General features: G+C 38.4%; 2 pseudogenes across 1 annotated transcript; one reads left to right on the forward strand and one right to left on the reverse strand.

Moving 5' to 3' along the window:
• Positions 1-3,434: 3,434 nt before the first annotated feature.
• LOC110485214 (Ig heavy chain V region 5A pseudogene) lies at positions 3,435-4,588 on the reverse strand (annotated as a pseudogene).
• A 7,501-nt stretch (positions 4,589-12,089) lies between these two features.
• LOC110486748 (immunoglobulin heavy constant mu-like) lies at positions 12,090-16,883 on the forward strand (annotated as a pseudogene). Its single transcript, XR_016486034.1, has 7 exons — positions 12,090-12,272; positions 13,624-13,925; positions 14,115-14,399; positions 14,529-14,846; positions 15,183-15,501; positions 16,316-16,470; positions 16,629-16,883. The product of XR_016486034.1 is annotated as an immunoglobulin heavy constant mu-like (transcript).
• Positions 16,884-17,364: the final 481 nt, after the last annotated feature.

The raw sequence follows: 17,364 nt of genomic DNA on the forward strand, positions 1-17,364 counted from the left end.
AGAATACTGAACAAACTATACAACAATAACAAAATGACAGTGAACGCTATACGACACTAGTGCTGACATGCAACATCACATAGACAATAACCCACAAAACCAAAATGGAAAATGGCAACCTAAATAGGATCCCCAATCAAGGACAACGATAAACAGCTGTCTCTGATTGGGAACCAATTCAGGCCACCATAGACCTACATTACCTAGACAATACCAAAACCCCATAGAAAAAACAAAAAGCCCTAGACAAGACAAAAACACCCATACCACCCTCGTCACACCCTGAACTAACCAAAACAATAAAGAAAACAAAGATCACTAAGGTCAGGGCGTGACACGCACTCAGGGCGAGTGAGGAGAGGAGGAACAGGATGTACTGGACTCTGGAGGCGCACTGGAGGCCTGGTGCGTGGTGCCGGAACTGATGGTACCGGGCTGAGAACACGCACCTCAGGGTGAGTGCGGAGAGGAGGAACAGTTGCCATTTTCCAGCATCATTATGAATGGTTTAAAGGTTAAACTATTAAAGGTTAAACCATTCATAATGATGCTGACTAAATAATAACTAAACATTTGACTGGTACCTAATTTCAAAATGATATGAGAAGAACAATATTGGCAGGGCAATTCAAGCATAGGCAATATGCAGTGATAATGTGTGTTAATAATGTTTTGGGCCAATACCCTACTGCAGCCTTTCTTAAAGTATCAGTCATGACCTAAAGTGTTATTGGTGGGTGGTGAAGTGTCATAGTAAACGTATAATTATTTCATTAATTATTGGAATTGATTTGGCCATGTGCAACTTTGCTCTCTGTTCAATGCCCTCTCAGCTTATCAGTGTTGTCTGCATTATTAACAGTATTCGTTAATGCAAGACCTGCATTAACTAATACTGAACAATGAGGACTCTATAGTTTAATACTTATGTTGGTGTTCATTCACGGTATGTGTGTGAGTCTGTTTTGTCCACTAGAATCGTTCTCAAACAGGCTTTTTCAACTAGTATTAATTGTAACCATTATAACTCAATAACAACAGATTTATGCCCTACAGATTAATAAAATGGGATTTTTGTTTTAGATTCTGTCTCTCACAGTTGAAGTGTACATATGATAAAAATAACAGACCTCAAAATGCTTTGTAAGTAGGAAAACCTACAAAATCGGCAATGTATCAAACACTTGTTCTCCCCACTGTATAGCCAATAACGTTCCAACCGGAGCATTCGTTTTTGTCTGCAGAGTCATGGAACGCATCAACAGTACTTTGCGCAACCAGGAACTGGCATTCTGACAGTCCACTGACTCATTCCCCTCCCATCCGGTCATACATCACACTAAAGGCTTCATTCCGCGCTCTCCTGACTGTTGACATCTAGTGGAAGGCATAGGAAGTGCGAACAGATCCATATCTTGTTTGGATGTGGATAGGCGATGACTTGAAATTCGACCAGCCCTAGAATTTCCACTTCCTGTTTGGAAGTTTGCCTGCCCTATGAGTTCTGTTATACTCACAGACCTAATTCAAACAGTTTTAGAAACTTCCGAGTGTTTTCTATCCAATAGTAATAATAATATGCATATATTTACATCTAGGACAGAGTAGGATGCAGTTCACTATGGGCACGCAATTCATCCAATGTGAAAATGCTGCCCCCTATCCCTAACAAGTTTAAAGAGCTTGGACAATTCCAGAAAATGATGTCATGGCTTTAGAAGCGTCTGCTAGGCTAATTGATATCATCTGAGTCAATTGGAGGTGTACCTGTGGATGTATTTCAAGGCATACCTTCAAACTCAGTGCCTCTTTGCTTAACATAATGGGAAAATCAAAAGAAATCAGCCAAGACCTCAGAAATAAAATTGTAGACCTCCACAAGTCTGGTTCATCCTTGGGAGCAATTTCCAAATGCCTGAAGGTACCACGTTCATCTGTACAAACAATATTATGCAAGTATAAACACTATGAGACCATGCAGCCGTCATACTGCTCAGGAAGAAGACGCGTTCTGTCTCCTAGAGGTGAAAGTACTTTGGTGCGAAAAATGCAAATCAATCCCAGAACAACAGCAAATGACCTTGTGAAGATGCTGGAGGAAACAGGTACAAAAGTATCTATAGTCACAGTAAAACGAGTCCTATATCGACTAACCTGAAAGGCCGCTCAGCACGGAAGAAGCCACTGCTCCAAAACTGCAAAATAATTTTGGAAGCATTTCTGTGTTGAAGATTGACAAATAATTTGGTGCATTTTTCCCCATATTCCATCCAGTTCGCTTTATTTGTATAATATATTACACTGGGTATTTCTTGAATAAGTTCCTGCATTTTGTAAAGTTTTTGTGCCTCTATAGGCCAGTTTTTATTGCTATCTAAATGTACTGTTATTCCTTCAATTTCCTTTATTAATATGGACTCTTTTGATCTACCTGCCGCCACTCCCCCAGTACTCCCTCTCCCTCTCCCTCTGTGATTGTGTGGGCAGAGACAGGTGTGCTGGAGTCAGAGCAGATCCCCACCAGCTGCAACCTGTTCCATAATCAAGACCTCTACATATACTCAGTCCTGCCACTTCTACACTGCCAGATTGTAATCAGTCTGTCTAAGGTCCTAGCCGTTTGTTACTATTCAGATCCTGTTATCCGTTTGGACCCGTTTTCCCTTTTCCTCTCCTCTACAGTTCTGCCCACTCTGACTCTGGTCCCTGTTTCCAGTCCCACTTCTCGTCATCCTGCTACTCTGTCCTGGATTCCCCATTCTACTACTCCATTGGATTCCCTTAAAGACCTGCTTACCCTGTCTCAACCCCTCTCGCTCCAGCCTCAGCCTCCGCTCCTGGTTTCCAACAACCCGCCCGAGCTTCCCATGACCTGCACTCCATCTCCCCCTGTGTCTCAATAAAAACCTTGGTTACTTCATCCTTGTCTCCTCTTCTGAGTCTGCTCTTGGGTTCCCCTGTTCCACTCTGCGTAACAGTATGACCGGGCCAAAAAGATTAACCCAGCAGACTCTGCTACTCTCTACCAAACCCTCGTCAACCAAGGCGCCCTGCTCGAGCAACATGACCAAGCCCTGAGGACCCTTCTGGAAAACATCAAGAAGTTTTCAAAGAGCTTGTACGACCTACAGGGCCGACCCTTCGCACAGAGCTCACGACCAGTTCCAAGTCCTTCTCCTCCGCTCCGGGAGCCATTTGTTCCGACTCCCGAGCATTACGATGGCAACCTCGGAGTGTGCAGAGCTTTTTTGGTTCAATGTTCATAGTAGTATTTGAGCAACAGCCCTACTCTTATGCCATTCGAACGGGCCAAGATTTACTTTCTGATTGGCTGCCTCAGTGGAGCAGCACTTTCCTGGGCCACAGCGGTGTGGGAGAGACAGTCCCCCATCCGCATCTCTTACTCCAGATTCACGGAGGAGATGAAGAAAGTCTTAGACCACCCGGTCTGTAGTAAGGATGCCGCTAAACGACTCCTGTCCCTCCGTCAAGGCCCCCATTGTGTTGCTGAGATGGCATGTGAGTGGCACCTTCACCGCTGAGAGCGTCTGGAATGAGGAGGCCCTTGAAAATCCCTTCAGCTCTTTTAACCTTATTATAAACATTAAACGTTTTTGAACTTACATGTACATGTCTATTATTACTGTGTATGGACAGTAATGTATCAGTATTGTATCACCATGACAAACTCCAGACTCGTCAGTTCCATTATTCAGTGATAGTTAGTGCAGGGCCCTCTGTAATGTCAGTCCAAGCTGCCTATAATGAGAAGTCCAGAGCTGACTGTCTGATTATAAAGGGATGAAGGGGAGGAAGACTTTTAATAGCCCTCTGGAGGTTTAAATAGAGACTAAGAGGGAGAGATATTCTTATAAGGTTTATATTGGCAGCATGTTTCTCAGAACAGCACAGAATGACAGAATCTATTGGGATTAATACAATAAACTTGTCCCATACTTGTTCCAAACATGTTTTCACTGTTTATAATGTGTGTGGATGTTTTATGTGGATAACATTGATATCAGTGGACATTGTGTTTTCCACTGCTGTTGAGTAGTGTTTGTGTGTATGTGGGTGTGTGTGTGTGTGTGTGTGTGTGCTTAAAGAACTGATACGCTAATTGCCCGTTTTTGTATGGCGATACAAGCTTCTTTGTCACTGTGTCTCTGGCACAATAATAAACAGCCTTTGGTCTTCAGGCTTTTTACCTCGAGGTACAGCTGGTTTTTGGAGCTGTCTTTGGTGATGGTGAACTGACCATGTAGAGATTGGGCAAATATAGTGCCAGTGCCACTGTCAATGAGCCCAATCCACTCTAGACCTTTCCCAGGTTTCTGATGGATCCAGTGTAACCAGCTCAGGGGTAGTCCAGACACAGCATAGGCCAGTGTTACTGACTCTCCAGGGCTCTTCACCACTGGCTCAGAGGAGGTGAGTGACTGTCCCTGAACAGCTGAAAAACAAACAGAGTTTAGATGACTATCACCCACCATCCAATTAGAACAGCTCCTCTCCTGTCTCCTACACTGGAAACACATAACTCACCTGAGATGAGAGCCAGGAGGAACATGCATTCTAGAAATCTCATTGTGGGATGGATCTAAAATTCTGTAAAAGTAGAAGCACAGACTGGGAGTGGTCGTCGTGACTGAGGGAGATGGTCTGTGGAGGGCAGTTATATCAGACTAAAATACTACGTATATTGGCACTGTTGAGAAAAGTTTTGGTGAAGACTCAAGGTGTTCATGTAATAGTGACATAGATACTTATTGTGCCAGTGTATCAATAAGAAGTTTTGGATCCTTGAAACGCGCTATATACTGTGCATTCGGAAAGTATTCAGAACCCTTTACTTTTTCCACAATGTGTTACATTACAGCCTTATTCTAAAAATTATACAATGATTTTTTCCCCCTCAACAATCTACATACAGTACCCCATAATGACAAAGTGAAAACAGATATTTATCAAATTTAAAAACAGAAATACCTTTCTTCATTATCTCCCCTTCCTGTCCTTTATTCTGCTCGCTGAATTTCAGATTTTACATTTTGGATGTTCAGACTAGATATGTTTGATATTATATAGTGCTGAACAACTGCACAAAAACAAGACCATTTCCCTATGTGGAACAATACAAGTTGTATTGAATTAGATATATCTCTTACTGCTAAACCCTCTTGTGAATCTATGGGGAGTTCCTATAAGGACCTATAATTGTTCCATTACTGTTTTTAGTTTCAGTATATTTCTGTTTGCTGATCACATTAATTGAATTCTGTCCGAAACAAATACTCAAAACGTAACAGCTAATATGAACTAAATTCTGTAAAGTTGACTTTGAGTTTATGTAAATAATGTGCTTTTCACTGTTGTAATGTGTGTGGATTATTTTATGGGGATAATACTGATATCAGTGTTTTTTCCATTACTTTTGAGACCTTCTACTCTCTCATAGAGGGTGTGTCTGAGCAACAGATGCGCCTCATTGCCTCTCATACAGTGATCAGTGTCGATCAGTTTTTGTACGGTGCTGCAGCCTCCTGTGTCACTGTGTGTCTCTGGCACAATAATAAACAGCAGAGTCTTCAGTCTTCAGACTTTTCATCTCTAAGTACAGCTGGTTTTTGGAGGTGTCTTTGGTGATGGTGAACTGGCCCTGGAGAGACTGGGCATAATAAGCAGTGGCTCCAGTGTCAATGAATCCAATCCACTCCAATCCTTTCCCTGGTTTCTGACGGATCCAGTGCATGTAGTAGCTACCCATGGAGAATCCAGACACAGTACAGGACAGTGTTACTGACTCACTAGGTCTCTTCACGACTGGCTCAGAGGAGGTGAGTGACTGCCCCTGAACAACTGAAAAACAAACAGAGTTTAGATGACTATCACCCACCAGCCAATTAGAACAGCTCCTTTCCTGTCTCCTACACTGGAAACACATAACTCACCTGAGATGAGAGCCAGGAGGAACATGCATTCTAGAACTCTCATTGTGTTACGGATCTAAAATTCTATAAAAGAAGCACAGACTGGGAGGGGTCGTCGTGACTGAGGGAGATGGTCTGTGGAGGGCAGTTATATCAGACTATTTAAATGGGAGGAGACCTTGGGTCTATGTGAACAGAAACACATTTGCATCTCTATGGTGTTACATGTTTCTCCCCGTAGATCTAGTGGTCTAAAATACTATGTATACTAGTACTGTTGTGAAAAGTTTTGGTGAAAACTCAAGGTGTACATGTTATAGTGACATAGCCACTTATTGTGCCAGTGTATCAATAAGAAGTTTTATTTTATGGAGCAGTTCTTTGATTGATATTATTATATTATATTGAATCAATGAGGGCCATATGTGGCACTTGTGTTTGATTCACATGGGTCTTCAGTTATTGTACAGGTCCGGTCCTGGTTTGTATCACTGTGGGGTCTTTGAGCACTGTGCTGCTGTCAGAGTCTCTGGTGATACTGAACTGCTTTTCCTGCAGGTGGTCGTATCCTACCTGTACAGTAGCTGGTACTGGTAACATTTTTAGACATATGGAATTGTTTTAAGACCTTCATACTATGGATAATTTAGCTATTTGATTTGCATCATGCTGTGGGGATGTTTTTCAGCGGCAGGGACTGGAAGACTAGTCAGGATCAAGGAAAAGATCCTTGATGAAAACCTTGAGTGGCCCAGTCAGAGCCCCGACTTGAACCCGATCAAACATCTCTGGAGAAACCTGAAAGTAGCTGTGCACCAACACTCCCCATCCAACCTGACAGCTTGAGAGGATCTGCAGAGAAGAATAGGAATAACTCCCCAAAAATACAGGTGTGCCAAGATAGCAATGTCACACCCAAGAACACTCAAGGCTGTAACTGTAATTGCTGCCAAAGGTGCTTCAACAAAGCACTGAGTAATGAGTCTCAATACTTATGTAAATGTGATATTTCCATTTGATTTCATATATTTGCAAAAAAAAAAGTTTTGCTTTGTCATTGTGGTATTTTGTGCAGATTGAGGAAAAAAAGCAATTTTATCAACTTTGAATGTAATAAAATGTGAAAAAGTCCAGGGGTCTAGTGTGTCAATCGACTCTAGGGGGTTAAATAATATCCAGAGACCTTAAAGGAGAGGGTTAGGGACTGTCCAGGCTGCAGGGTCATAGAGCCTGGCTGTGTGAGTTCAGTCTGAAAAAACACACCTCTAAAACCAAACAAAAAAACAGTATAGAACTTTTAGTGAATCATGTTATCCAATTGATTTGACAGAATATTCCTCCACAGTTTTTTGTCCATGTATCGGTCCATAGAAACTCACTGGAGGCCCTTGCCAGCAGCGTCGCAGGAAACATGTTTATGTTGAAGTTAGACTGGTGTCACGATCGTCGTAGTGAGGAGACCAAGGCGCAGCGTGATGATAATGCATCTTCTTTTTTATAATGAAGAATACTGAACAAACTATACAACAATAACAAAATGACAGTGAACGCTATACGACACTAGTGCTGACATGCAACATCACATAGACAATAACCCACAAAACCAAAATGGAAAATGGCAACCTAAATAGGATCCCCAATCAAGGACAACGATAAACAGCTGTCTCTGATTGGGAACCAATTCAGGCCACCATAGACCTACATTACCTAGACAATACCAAAACCCCATAGAAAAAACAAAAAGCCCTAGACAAGACAAAAACACCCATACCACCCTCGTCACACCCTGAACTAACCAAAACAATAAAGAAAACAAAGATCACTAAGGTCAGGGCGTGACACGCACTCAGGGCGAGTGAGGAGAGGAGGAACAGGATGTACTGGACTCTGGAGGCGCACTGGAGGCCTGGTGCGTGGTGCCGGAACTGATGGTACCGGGCTGAGAACACGCACCTCAGGGTGAGTGCGGAGAGGAGGAACAGTTGCCATTTTCCAGCATCATTATGAATGGTTTAAAGGTTAAACTATTAAAGGTTAAACCATTCATAATGATGCTGACTAAATAACAACTATTGAAGGTTAAACCATTCATAATGATGCTGACTAAATAACAACTATTGAAGGTTAAACCATTCATAATGATGCTGACTAAATAACAACTATTACATGTTAAACCATTCATAATGACGCTGACTAAATAACAACTATTGAAGGTTAAACCATTCATAATGATGCTGACTAAATAACAACTATTACATGTTAAACAATTCATAATGATGCTGACTAAATAACAACTATTAAAGGATAAACCATTCATAATGATGCTGACTAAATAATAACTATTACATGTTAAACCATTCATAATGATGCTGACTAAATAATAACTATTAATAAAGGTTAAACCATTCATAATGATGCTGACTAAATAACAACTATTAAAAGGTTAAACCATTCATAATGATGCTGACTAAATAACAACTATTAAAGGTTAAACCATTCATAATGATGCTGACTAAATAACAACTATTAAAAGGTTAAACCATTCATAATGATGCTGACTAAATAACAACTATTGAAGGTTAAACCATTCATAATGATGCTGACTAAATAACAACTATTACATGTTAAACAATTCATAATGATGCTGACTAAATAACAACTATTAAAGGATAAACCATTCATAATGATGCTGACTAAATAATAACTATTACATGTTAAACCATTCATAATGATGCTGACTAAATAATAACTATTAATAAAGGTTAAACCATTCATAATGATGCTGACTAAATAACAACTATTACATGTTAAACCATTCATAATGATGCTGACTAAATAACAACTATTACATGTTAAACCATTCATAATGATGCTGACTAAATAACAACTATTAAAAGGTTAAACCATTCATAATGATGCTGACTAAATAACAACTATTAAAGGTTAAACCATTCATAATGATGCTGACTAAATAACAACTATTACATGTTAAACCATTCATAATGATGCTGACTAAATAACAACTATTACATGTTAAACCATTCATAATGATGCTGACTAAATAACAACTATTAAAAGGTTAAACCATTCATAATGATGCTGACTAAATAACAACTATTAAAGGTTAAACCATTCATAATGATGCTGACTAAATAACAACTATTACATGTTAAACCATTCATAATGATGCTGACTAAATAACAACTATTACATGTTAAACCATTCATAATGATGCTGACTAAATAACAACTATTACATGTTAAACCATTCATAATGATGCTGACTAAATAACAACTATTAAAAGGTTAAACCATTCATAATGATGCTGACTAAATAACAACTATTGAAGGTTAAACCATTCATAATGATGCTGACTAAATAACAACTATTAAAGGATAAACCATTCATAATGATGCTGACTAAATAACAACTATTAAAGGTTAAACCATTCATAATGATGCTGACTAAATAACAACTATTAAATGTTTAACCATTCATAATGATGCTGACTAAATAACAACTATTGAAGGTTAAACCATTCATAATAACGCTGACTAAATAACAACTATTAAAGGATAAACCATTCATAATGATGCTGACTAAATAACAACTATTAAAGGTTAAACCATTCATAATGATGCTGACTAAATAACAACTATTAAATGTTTAACCATTCATAATGACGCTGATTAAATAACAACTATTGAAGGTTAAACCATTCATAATGATGCTGACTAAATAACAACTATTGAAGGTTAAACCATTCATAATGATGCTGACTAAATAATAACTATTAATAAAGGTTAAACCATTCATAATGATGCTGACTAAATAACAACTATTAAAAGGTTAAACCATTCATAATGATGCTGACTAAATAACAACTATTAAAGGTTAAACCATTCATAATGATGCTGACTAAATAACAACTATTACATGTTAAACCATTCATAATGATGCTGACTAAATAACAACTATTACATGTTAAACCATTCATAATGATGCTGACTAAATAACAACTATTAAAAGGTTAAACCATTCATAATGATGCTGACTAAATAACAACTATTAAAGGTTAAACCATTCATAATGATGCTGACTAAATAACAACTATTACATGTTAAACCATTCATAATGATGCTGACTAAATAACAACTATTACATGTTAAACCATTCATAATGATGCTGACTAAATAACAACTATTAAAGGTTAAACCATTCATAATGATTCTGACTAAATAACAACTATTAAAGGATAAACCATTCATAATGATGCTGACTAAATAACAACTATTAAATGTTTAACCATTCATAATGATGCTGACTAAATAACAACTATTAAAGGTTAAACCATTCATAATGATGCTGACTAAATAACAACTATTGAAGGTTAAACCATTCATAATGATGCTGACTAAATAACAACTATTAAAGGATAAACCATTCATAATGATGCTGACTAAATAACAACTATTAAAGGTTAAACCATTCATAATGATGCTGACTAAATAACAACTATTAAATGTTTAACCATTCATAATGACGCTGACTAAATAACAACTATTGAAGGTTAAACCATTCATAATGATGCTGACTAAATAACAACTATTAAAGGATAAACCATTCATAATGATGCTGACTAAATAACAACTATTAAAGGTTAAACCATTCATAATGATGCTGACTAAATAACAACTATTAAATGTTTAACCATTCATAATGACGCTGACTAAATAACAACTATTAAAGGTTAAACCATTCATAATGATGCTGACTAAATAACAACTATTAAATGTTTAACCATTCATAATGACGCTGATTAAATAACAACTATTGAAGGTTAAACCATTCATAATGACGCTGACTAAATAACAACTATTGAAGGTTAAACCATTCATAATGATGCTGACTAAATAACAACTATTAAAGGTTAAACCATTCATAATGATGCTGACTAAATAACAACTATTGAAGGTTAAACCATTCATAATGATGCTGACTAAATAACAACTATTAAAGGTTAAACCATTCATAATGATGCTGACTAAACAACAACTATTAAAGGATAAACCATTCATAATGATGCTGACTAAATAACAACTATTACATGTTAAACCATTCATAATGATGCTGACTAAATAACAACTATTACATGTTAAACCATTCATAATGATGCTGACTAAATAACAACTATTACTTGTTAAACCATTCATAATGATGCTGACTAAATAACAACTATTACATGTTAAACCATTCATAATGATGCTGACTAAATAACAACTATTAAAGGTTAAACCATTCATAATGATGCTGACTAAATAACAACTATTACATGTTAAACCATTCATAATGATGCTGACTAAATAACAACTATTACTTGTTAAACCATTCATAATTATGCTGAATAAATTACTTTGAATGAGTTGAAAATTATAATATTATATACCTTATTATAAGGAAGGCTCATACATGTCTGTTACAGTTAAAAAGCATTGTACCTACAGGATTTAGGTAACATGTTCTAATTAACTGAAGGTTAAAATATTAAAATATATTAAAATAAATAATAGATGTGTGTATGATCACCTATCCACAACCATCTGATTTTGTTGCTGTCCTCATAGAGCAGGTGTGTGGTACTGGTGGGAGGTTTTTGTTATGGTGTGTATCACTGTGACTATATGGGGGCCACAGTGATATTACGCCGTACAAAAACCCTTTGCTCCTGTATGGACACATCAACACTGAACAGGTGAAATAATCACCCCCCAGGACAATGGAACCAATGTAAACGTAATGAAACTTAACTGAAGATTAATCCACCAACTCATAGAGAATATAATTCTGTAAGATTCTTTAGCTTCTTATACCTCACTGAGAGCAGAGTCATATGGAACCCCTATGGAGATGTGAAGGAGGTGTTTTTGTGCTGGGGTATATCACTGTGATATGGGGTGGGGTGCACAGTGAAATGAGACTGTACAAAAACCTCAGAGACAAAACCTGCATTATATCTTCATGAGGATTGGGACAATGGGGAGAAACCATACAATATTCTTCAAATGACCATCTGATGTTGATATAACCCCATTTCATGACATGGACCTGAGCATGAGTTTTTAAAAGGTATTCAAAACTGAATTCACAACATCTGTCCTTATGGATTCAGGTGTATGATAGTATTACAATATTGCATTCATTTGAATGTTTATTGGATTCATTATCATGACTTTAAAGCGACCTATTTAGGTGCAGGGTTTTTGTACAGGCAGTGAATGGAGACAGAGCACTGTGATGCTTTTGACTACTGGGGTAAAGGGACACAAGTCACCGTCTCAACAGGTAAGCAAACTTAAATGTATTATATCCATAGAATGTTTAATTTTCCCATTCTATGTAGAGTGTAGAAAGAACATATATATTTTGCATTTTTCAGATGCAAAATGTCCTTAAATCGACCTGTTCCACTAAAGAAATGGTTTACCTCAATTTGCTTATTTCCTTGAAAGTCAAATAGTTCCTCATTTTCTAGGTTCTGCTGTTGTAGAATATTGCAAACGTTTGTTTCCTAAAGTCTTATAAATAGAAACCCATTTGTTCCTCAGAAAAAAATAACAGAAAATGATCCATATTGTGAAAACATATTGAAGTGCGACTGTTAGAATGTTCCGATTTTTTTACTTTGTGATGGAGTTAAAGATTAGTTAAAACTGATTGCTGTAAAGAGGGTGGTTTTTGTATTGCTTGGCATATGCCCTTGTCACGCTGTGTATAGCTACTTTGACTATTGGGGGAAAGGAACAATGGTCACAGTCTCATCAGGTAAGCCATTGTTTTTGAGTGTTTTTTTAATGCAATCAAATTGTTGTAGTTTGAAGATAATCATTGTTTTATGGAGAAAAGTAGACATTATTACTTGGATAATGTTGTTAGTGTAGCACACCTAGGTAAGGCAGTATATTGTTTGTTTATCTCTCCACATACGTCTTTCACTTTTTGCGATTGATGTTTAATTAGATGATTATGTAGGCTTTGCTTTAGGTCAAACATTACCATGTGAAAACAAACATTTAGGCTATTCATATGGGAGTCTAACACATAAACCGATTATAGGGTATAAGAATAAGACTCCATCTCAACCTATATTAAATTGACTGTTAATTTGCATCACCTTAATCCATACAAATAATTACATTCATATGTTTTATTAGAGGAACATTATGTTTTATTTTACAGTTCTGTTTTCACTGGTAAATCTGTCTGCAATTTAATGTGTTAATGTGTATTTAATTGTGCCTTCCTGTATTATACCTTTTCTAAAATATTTATTCTATTCTACTGAGCCAGTTACTTTATGTTCGTATTCTTATCTTTTAGTATTTCTTATTGTTGTTGCGTTGTTGAGAAGGAACCTGAAAGTACGTTTTTTTAGATTGTGTATTTGTATCCTATCCTGTACATACAACTAATAAAACTAGACATGTAGTGGTCGTTACACATCGAAGAATACAAGACAACCAACTACATGGAATTAAATGGTGCCTTATAGTGCAAGATTAAATTAAATAGTAGTTATTAGGTTACAACTGTGTAATGACTATTTTACCATGGTATTTCCTAGTAGTTACCTGGTCATTTCTGTACATTCAAATCAAGTGTTACCTTTCTCTATTTCAATCTTTATTTCTTGCAGCAGCCACAACCCCCCCTACTCTACTCACTCTTATGAACTGTGGAACCCCTTCTAACGACATCTACAGCCTCGCTTTTGTGTCGCTAAAGGCTTCTCGCCTTCCTCACACACCTTCAAATGGACAGACGCCAGTGGGAAAGCGCTGACGGACTTTGTCCAGTACCCAGCAGTCCAGAGCGGGGAAACCTACACAGGAGTCAGTCAGCTCCGCGTGGCTAAGAATGTCTGGGAAAACTCAAAGTCTTTCAGTTGTTCTGTGGATCATGCTGGAGATGTAAAGACAGCAGTCATCAATATACCAAGTAAGATGTGGACATTATATTGTATTTCTCTATGAAGTTCTAAAGATTGCATTTGAATGTTTGTGATGTAAACTATTTATGTTTAGAAAACCTGATTATAAAATGATACTTGGCATTAACCCTGGATGTCTTTAAAATATCAGTGGTTAAACTAACTTGCAGACATTTTTTTAACCTCCCACTACTCAGTCTCAAAGCTTCCAACAGTGTCTTTGCTGTCTGCACCCATTGGCACCACCCAGTACTTGATGTGTATAATTGAAGATTTCACCCCCAAGAAAGTCATTGTCACCTGGAAGAAGAATGACATGGAGGTGGAGGGCCAGACCCCTACTGTAGGCCTACAGCCATCAGGCCTCTACTCAGCCAGCAGTCTACTGAAGGTCACCAACACTGACTGGAACAACAAGGTCAAGTACAGCTGTGTGGTGGAGCACCAGGGACAACCCACCAACGAGACGATCTCCAAAACAGGTCTGTACATAGGAGAAGACTGTACTACAATTGATGTCATGTTCACACACAGTATATCTAATATGTAGTGTAGTTCCTCATCGGGAACATCAACATGTCCTGCTTTCACACTGCTTCTCTCCCTTTCAGAACCACTGACGGTGACTCTGAACCCACCGAGTGTGAAAAAGGTGTTCATAGACAACCAAGCAGTGCTGGACTGTGTCATCACTGCTACAGACCAGGACACAGTATCTGGTACCACTATCACCTGGCATGTCAACGGAAAGAAACAGAAAGATCACATTGATCTGAAACCTATTGAATCAAAGGGCAACCTGAACAGCAGGGTCAGTACTCTGACCATAGACCAGACAAGGTGGACCAATTTGAACAAAGTCCAGTGTTCTGCCATGAAGAGAGGTGAAGGCACACAGGTCATTCAGGACCTCAGCTTTAACAAAGGAAGTAGGTCACTGAAACATCTCAATGTGGTTGTGATTAGTGGTCACATGCTTCAGGTTCTGGAGCGGGAGGCACAGGATGTGCAGACATTTGCTCCAGCCCAACGCTAACACACCTGAGTCAGCAAATCAACTAATTAACTAATCATAATCTTTGCTTAGTTGAATCAGGTGTGTTAGCGCTGGACTAGAAAAAAAACCTGCACACCCCTGTGTTGCTCCAGAACCAGGGTTAAGGACCACTAGGGTGGATTTTAAACTGATATTCACATACTGGTTTTCATACGTACCTACACATACATGAGTGTAACGTTTCGTCTTAAAATCAATCCTCTTGCAGGTGAAGCCCCTTCTGTGTCCGTCCACATTCTCCCGGAGGAAGACACCAGGGAGAAGGAGATTGTGACTCTCGTGTGCCTGGTGGTCAGCCCGTCTCTCTGTGACGTCTACATCATATGGAAGGTGAACAGCGGTGATTACCAGGAGGGGGTCACCAGCCCTCCTCAGAAAACCCAGAAAGGCAACTAATTCTGTCACCAGCGTCTTCACCACCACCAAGAAGGAGTGGGAGGGAAACTCGGTTTTCACATGCGCCGTCAAGCACCTTGGCTCGGACAACAATACCACACCTGAGGAGAGGAGTGTGTCGAAGTCCTTGGGTAACTCATGTGAAGACAAGTGATATTAATATGTGTGTGTTGTGTCGTTCTGTCTTCTTATTGACTCCTCTGTGGGTCAGAATAGTCCATTAGAACACCCATGTTGTCCTCTTTGAGTTAAAGTTAACATGTTAGTGCTGTCATTGTTTGTCATTGTTTTGTTGACTGTAGACGTGTATATTGTCTAATGTGATATTGTCCAGTCTACTGTGTTATACGATTTCTGTCCTATTGCAACGTCTTGTGTTGCCATTGTTGTCCTTTGTCATTGTTCAATGTGTCTTCCTAATGTGGAGGGTGGCTAATAAACAATACCGCATATGAGATCACATGGTTTGGTGTTCGTATATCAATTACTTCATGTCTTAGAAAATATACTGGTCTATTGTAAATATAAAACAAAATGAAGACAATTGTTTTTTGGCATGAAAAGACACAACAGTGCTGAAGAGATGTACTGTAGTAGTACTATGCCCCCAGTATGGTGGACATGGATGTACTATTTAGTGTATAGGTGTAGCTTGATATAATGTGAGTGGGTGTGCATGTTAATATTTGGACAAGGTAGTCTGCACAGGTCAGTTTCATGTGTTCTTTGTGTGTTGATGTGTGTGTCTGTGTGTGTACATATCATTTGAGCTCATGTAGCTCAAATTATGATGAAGACTAATACAGGTGTACAATACACATGAACACATGAATATACAGACACACACGCGAACAAGCAGACACACATGAACACACACACACACACACACATGCAGACACAAGTATATGTCCGTTCCTCACCACCTGTCTCTCTCCCTGTTCTCAGCGAACATCCTACTGACTGAGCCTGAGGCGGGCTTCGCTCTGAGCTGCACGGACAACTTTGAGGATGAGTTCAGCAGCCTGTGGTCCACCACTTCCTCCTTCATCATCCTCTTCCTTCTCTCCCTCTCCTACAGCACAGTACTCAGCCTGGTCAAGGTACAAACATCACTTATTTTATGTGATTGTAGACTTCTGATGAAGGCCATTGGCAGCTGAAAGGTCACGATTTTAAATGAAAGAATAAGGTATCAAGTGTTTGTTTGTTTATTGTCTGTTTACTGTAATAACCTGTATCTGTGTCTGCCTCTTTTCAGATGAAGCAGTGAAGAACACATGATGGACTAAAGAGATAGATGTGTCTAGATTAGAAAGATAATGGTCTGGGATGGTTATGGAGTATAGTAGTGTTCTTCAGTAATAATGTTATGTATATATCCTATACATTATTGATTTTGATTGATTAGTATTGGTGTTCTCACTATTATACAAGCATTGTAGTGATATGTTATTTTTCATTAATTGATTAATTCTATTGTACAGTATCTTTAAATATAAGAGTATCCTGTGAAGTCTGTCTTTTTTCACTTTAATTGTCAGGGGTGCGTGAATGAGGACCCAAAAGCGAATTAACAAAACAGAGTTTCTTTAATTACGAAACACATGTAGGCTCAGATGGACAGGCAGATTCCGACAGGACAGGACAAGGTTAGATGAACTGGCAGATTCCGACAGGACAGGACAAGGTTGCAGCAAACACGACGATAGTCTGGTTCAGGCATGAGAAACACAAACGAGAATCCGACAAGGACAGGAGCAGGAACAGAGAGAGATATAGAGACCTAATCAGAGGGAAAAAGGGAACAGGTGGGAAAAGGGGTGAACGAGGTAGTTAGAGAAGACAAGGAACAGCTGGGGGAAAGAGGGGAAGAAAAGGTAACCTAATACGACCAGCAGAGGGAGACAGGGTGAAGAGAAAGAACAGGAACAAGACACAACATGACAATACATGACATTAATAAAGTCTAACTTTTAGCTAGTCATTGTCGTTTT

This window comes from Oncorhynchus mykiss, chromosome 13 (assembly GCF_057628025.1).
Source record: "Oncorhynchus mykiss isolate SJ-2025 chromosome 13, ASM5762802v1, whole genome shotgun sequence".
Classification (NCBI taxonomy): Eukaryota; Metazoa; Chordata; class Actinopteri; order Salmoniformes; family Salmonidae; genus Oncorhynchus; species Oncorhynchus mykiss.